The sequence below is a fragment of the Gavialis gangeticus genome, unplaced genomic scaffold, assembly GCF_001723915.1.
Source record: "Gavialis gangeticus isolate Ggan-Ray unplaced genomic scaffold, GavGan_comp1, whole genome shotgun sequence".
Classification (NCBI taxonomy): Eukaryota; Metazoa; Chordata; order Crocodylia; family Gavialidae; genus Gavialis; species Gavialis gangeticus.
Window position 1 is genome coordinate 39,460,764 of NW_017728994.1, and position 6,245 is coordinate 39,467,008.

The 6,245-nt window shown below is 45.9% G+C and overlaps 1 protein-coding gene across 1 annotated transcript in view; it reads right to left on the minus strand.

The window, feature by feature from the left end:
• The window catches only part of PLCE1 (phospholipase C epsilon 1), a 386,628-nt gene that overhangs the window by 368,066 nt on the left and 12,317 nt on the right, over positions 1 to 6,245 (minus strand). The gene's annotated exons all lie outside the window — the stretch shown is intronic.

Below are 6,245 nucleotides of genomic sequence, written 5' to 3' on the forward strand. Positions count from 1 at the left end.
AGATCGCTGATGAAGAAATTGAACAGCGCAGGCCCCAGGACCGAGCCCTGGGGGACTCCACTACCCACCTCGCCCCAGGTCGAATATGACCCATCCACCACCACCCTCTGAGTGCGACCCCTCAGCCAATCTGCAATCCATCTGACTGTGTAGGCATTGATGCCACAGTCACCTAGTTTTTTAACTAGGATGGGGTGAGAGATGGTGTCAAAGGCCTTGCTAAAGTCCAGAAAGACTTCATTTTACACACATTACAACTGAGAGCTACGTGTTGCTTAAGCCCTTAAAGTGGCAGGCACCAAAGGTGCCCTGCCACACAGTGTCCAAAGGAAAAAAAAAAAGAATAATTATCCAGATAAATATTTTAGTGCATGTTCCTCATGGTCATCTCCAATGGGGCTCAGATTCTATTTCCATCAAAGTTCCAAGAATGTACTGAAGATATAAAGAATCAGCAGTGCACTTACTGGACAAAATTAAATTAAAAGAATCTCTTCAGCTCACTATTGTGAAAATCAAATTAGCCAAGGATATTGCTTATATTTAGAGTAGTTATTAGCTGGCATCATGTATATAACTCCAAATTTTGTGCTTTATGTTTGAATACTGTATTTACTTGCATACCACACATGACCTTTTTTCCCCCAAAATCAGCCCTCCAAAATTGGAATGCAAGGTCTAAGCACAAACACTGTTTTTTCTTTGCTGGAACACAAGCATGGAGAGGCAGTGCTGCAAAATGGCTGCCAGCTTCTTTCTCAGGCAAGAAGCAGGAAAGATTGAGCCCATTTTTAACCCTTTCACAGACACTCAAAAACTGGCAGCAATTTTTGGCCAAGCAGCCAAATGAGCAGCCAAAAACTGTTGCCAATTTAAGAGGCAGTGAAAAGTAGGGCTGTGCGAAGCTTCGGTCGGTGATTCAATTTGGAGGAGATTCATCCTGATTTGGTGGCCGAATCTCCGAATCTGAATCAAATTGGGAGACACATTAAAAGGTCAGAATTGAATCTGAAGCCTCTGAATTGATTCAGAAAAAATACAGAGAGATTTGGAGATTCAGATCAGCCAGGGAGAGGCAGGTACAGCCGGGTGGTTGCAGGTTCTCCTGCAGCTCCTCTGGCTGTGCCTGCCTCTCCCTGGATGGAGGGGAGCTGTGGAAGAAGCCCCCATGGCTGCCCTGCCCATCCCCATCCCCCACCCGGCCCCAGCCTCCCAGTCTCTAAAAAAAAAAAAGCCTCGCACTTACCAGCTGCAGCAGTGGGGATCAGGGCTTCTGAGGGCTCATGGCAGAGCCCTCCTGTGCAGCATGGGGCAGTGGGGGGCAGCAGGGATTGCTCCCCTGCCTGGCACCCACATAGCAGCTGCCACATGGCACAGGTGCAGCTCAGCTCAGCAGTGCACTGCACGCTGTCTGGGAGCTGGGGCCACTGGGGCTGAGCAGTGCCAGGCCTATGTCCATGGCAGTGCCTCTTTGCTGCTGGACTTCCAGGTCAAGCTCACCTGCAGAGGTTAGTGTAGCAGGGCTGGAACCTGGCTCCCTGTTATATGGGCCATAAGCTCTAGTAATATCTTATTTCTACATTCTGCCTTCCAAAAATAAGGTGCATGTCTTATTTGGGGGGCATGTGGTATGTGAGAAACCCTTTATTTATTACTATGACAGAACAATAGCATTTAATATTAAGTACTCCATCTAGAACAAATCTTGACTTTACCAATATTTATTTGAATTTGAAAGAGTATAATAATATCATCCATAAATAAGAATTATCAGGTACCAGCCAAACAGCTCCTTTGACTATATGATTCTATTAAAACTAGAGGTTTAATCAAGGATCTGAAACATACTTCAAAATAGGTTGTTGAGCTTCAGTTTAATAATAAGTATATCTGGGTATGCTTTTTAAATATGAAAATGGCCAATTATAATACAGTATTTTATCCAAATAATAACAACTGTACTGTAAACATGTTTTATGCATATAGAACTGCCTCTAATCACACCGATTTTAGGATAAGTTATTAGGCATAAACAGGTAAAAGAAAAAGTGAGCTTATGAGTGGCAGACACTGAATTTTTTTCTAGTCTGATCTTAGATCCTTCATTACAAATATTAGAAATAAGTTACCACGCCCACCTTAGTCATCATCAAGGATCCAGGTTTTCTGTTCACCATGGAAAAACTTGGAAAAACATGGAAAAACACAGCTTTTCTCATTTTAAGGAGAAAAATGCAGATTTTTTTCTTTTAAAAATAATACAAATTTTCTCTTTTAAAGGAGAAAAACATGGGAAATGGCGAGTTTCCCCTTGCAGTCTGGCATTATTCCAGCCTGCAAGGGGCTGGGAGGAGCAGGAGGAAGGCGATCAAGCAGGGGGCACCACATGCATGTGTGCACACACACATATACATGGCAACCAGGCAGCATGACAGCAGGTAAGTCTGGGAGGGAGAGGATTGAGGCCTCCACAGTGAGAGAAGGAGTGAGGGAGTTGGGCAGGGCTGGGGCTGGGAGGACTGCTCAGCCGAGATGGTGCGTGGGATCTGGGGTCCGGGGCCAGGGCAGGAATCTGTGGCCATAGGGCCTGGCTGGGGAGTGGGATATAGCCATGGACAGCTTGTTTGAGGGGTGGCGGGGGGCTGGCTCCCTGCCACCGCACGCATTCCCAGGATGGCATGGAGGGTACATGCCCCCCAGATTTGTGCATCGGGCAGGGTCAGATGCAGGCTGCCCATTGAGGGCTTGGGGCTCCCTGCCCTGCTTCCCTCCCCCGGGGTTGTCCACAGCCCAGTGGGCAGAACCCAGCATAGCAGGATATAACAGGGTGGGGAAGCTCGTTGCCACTGCCAGGAGCTCCGCACCGCCGTGGCAAGGCACCCCCTGCCTACCTGGCAGCAGCGAGGGTGGCACCATGGAGTTGTGCCCCCCTGCTGGTGGTGGGTGGGCAAGGAGCACCTCACCATGGCAGCGTAGGGCTCCCGGCGGCAGCACCAAGCCTCCCTACCCTGCTCTACCTCCTATGCCAAGTCCCACTTGCTGAGCTACGGAGGCCCACAGGGGGAGGGCCTGAGCCCACAGCTGCCAGCCCACATCCACCCCCACAGGGGAGGAGGAGCTAAACTTCATGCTCTGTTTGGGCTGCAGCAGCCACTGCCTCTCAGGGGCGAAAGCCGGGGCTTGGGCTCAGCCTTGTTGGGTGGGGCAGGGAGCTATGGACCTAAGTCCTTGGACCCTGGCCCCATAGCCCTGGAAGCTGAGTGACTTCTCCAATAGGGCTGGGGGTGGGGTGTGGGTGGGTGGGAAGTGAGAGGCTTCGACAGGGCCAAGGGGTTGCAGGTCCAGAGTGAGGGGCACTAGCAGGGCCAGAAGGCTGTGGGTTGGGAGTGAGGGGAACTGGCAGGGTCAGGGGGCTGTCCAATTCTAAGTGGCTGGGGGCTGCATGCTCTGCAGGCTGTGCTACCTATATCCACACACCCTGCAGTGGTCACAGATCACCAAAGCTGCACATCACACAGATGCTCACCCCTCTTGTGCCATATCCCCCTTGCTGTAGGGTGTTCCCATGCAGATACCCCATCACCAGCACTGCAAAGACCCCACCCCCAACTACTGCACCATATGGCCCTAACCTCAGGCTGAGCACCCAGTGCCATGCCATGCTGTGCCACAACACATCCACAGCAGGCACATATGTGGAAACTGAAGGAAAAAGAGGGAACCTGAAGACTAGTTGCTGTTGTAGCCAGAGTGATATGGGCAGTTGTGGCCAAGCAAGAAGCCAGGGCCACGATTTAATCCCTTACAGGCCACACATAGCTTGCGAGTCATCGACTGGACAGCCCAGTTCTAGAGTAGTCTTTACACAGAGCAGCATAGACTGGATAGTTTCTGACAGGCTGGTGAAATATTTTTTACACAAATAAGTTTTAAACAAAACTAATAATGAAGGACCAAGGGAAATTATCTGAAGTAAAGCTCTATGCTTCTTTATAGCTAAGAAATAACCACTAGAAAGAAAATCAGAAAAGCTGGAAAAACTGAAAATATATCATATTGCTCTTGTGAAGACTTCCACTCTGTTGGCTCCAAATGCACGTATGTGCTCATAGCTTAATATTTTTTGTTCGTAACTTGGTCTCAGATCTTTTGTTAAAGCTATAAAGCTACTAAATTACTGCCACACAAAGTGCTAATACATTTATTGCTAAGTCCATCACACATGATGGTAGAACTAACTACTTTATGCAAACACAGTATAAAATGTCTGTATTCAAGTCAAAAAAGGGAGGAAGTCATACTAAAGCAAACAGGGTAGGATACCATTTAAGCAATTTAATTTTTACAACATTTATGAAAAGGGAAATATCATTTCATGCTTACTTGGCTTCACTGTCGCTGCCTTGAACATTACTGCCTTTTTTCCCAAATTAATTACATGAAATTGTGTTTTAAAACTTGTCCTAGACACCTCAGCATTCCTAATATTGCACAAGTAAACAAAATTCATAAGACACCATGTTCAAGACACTAAAAAGGACAACATTAGCCTATTCCTTATATGTTAAACTTTTGAATAGAAGTCTTTTTTAACTTAGAAACTGAAGCACCATTTATAACATATAAGATACTTGTACACAGTAATACAAAAATTAGAGAAGGATGATTATTTCCCAACAGAGAGAGAAATACCCCTGTACATTATTTGCTTCATTCCATGTATTCAGGCAAAATCATTCTCAGGGTGTTGGGAAGGAATTGTATTTCAAAAGTGGGAAAGCTCAAGAAAAACCTGTAACCCACAGTATTAAACATATAAATGGTAAATTAACTACGAAGAATACCTTTATAGTTCTAAACTGATTTTAACATAAAGATGAGTGGTTCAAGATCAAATCCTTCAGCTTCATCTGTCATTTGACAAGTTCAGAAACGCAGTATTTCTACAACCTGTGGGGGATCAGCAGCATGAGAATCATTTGGGGAGTTTTGCCCCTCTGTTTAAAAGGGGAAACAGAGAACAGATCATTGAGGTTTCAGTGTTATACCTATCAAGTCATCACATAACAAAGATACACCAACCTCACAGGTGATGTAGGGAGACAGCACCAATCCATAACACCCTTTTTCCCAGACTAGCAATATTTCTACATTGCAGTCAGCAGGCCACAGTGTAGACATGAAGCTGTGCCATGCAACTGTTCCTCAACATCTTTCCTTGAATTTAAGTAAATTCCTTAATTTTACTTGAGCTGTGCATTGTGACTAAAGTTTTGGCTCACAAGATATCTTTACTCACTGGAGTACACTTTAATTGCAAACCATTTACTAAACTTTTTAAATATTTATTTTTAGTATATACAGTGATTTAAAAAATCCACAGCTCTTTATTTCAAATGGAATAAACCAGTGGTGCTCAACTTCTGCCCACAACCCATATCCGATCATGAGGCCATATAATCTGGCCCATGGATCTCCCCACCACTCCAAAAATTTGGCAGCAGCATTGTTACTCCCTGATGTCAAATTTCTGAGCTTCCAGGGAGTCCTGTGAGCTAGATAATATGGCCCTACATCAGGGATGGGCAATTATTTCAGGCAGAGGACTGCTTACTGAGTTTTGGCAAGCCATCGAGGGCCACATGACAGGCAGCCAGGGTCAGATAAATATTAATTTTCTAAATCTTTTAGGGGTTCCGCAGGCCAGCCAGAATGGCCTGGCGGGCTGCATCTGGCCCGCAGGCTGCATTTTGCCCACCCCTGCCCTACATGCTAGATCACATTGGTGCATGGTGGGGCCTCCATCCAAGGTCACTCCAGCATGAGGCCAGATCTAGCATGCAAAATCAGCCCACACATAGCATCAGGCAAGCATGAATAGTTAGATCCAGCACACAAAATGAGACAGTAGGCTAGATCACATCCATGGATCTACCCTCCTGGGCTGACCTCGTGCTGGATCAGGCCTGTAGATCAGCCCTGCTCACAGACTGGCCCTGCACCACTCATCCGGCTCACAGGGACAATAGGTTGAGCACAACTGAGATAGACAATTAATGTGAAAAAAGATCAACTGTGGCTTACGTTGTGTAAATACCAATACTAGTTGATTATACTTCAAGGTAGGAATGTGAAAGGTTAAATGATTAACTGTTTAACCCAGGGGTTTTCAACCTTTTCTAACTAGTGTACTTCTCTCTCTAAATTGCAGCTTATGTACCCCTTAATATTTTTTTCTTGCTTCT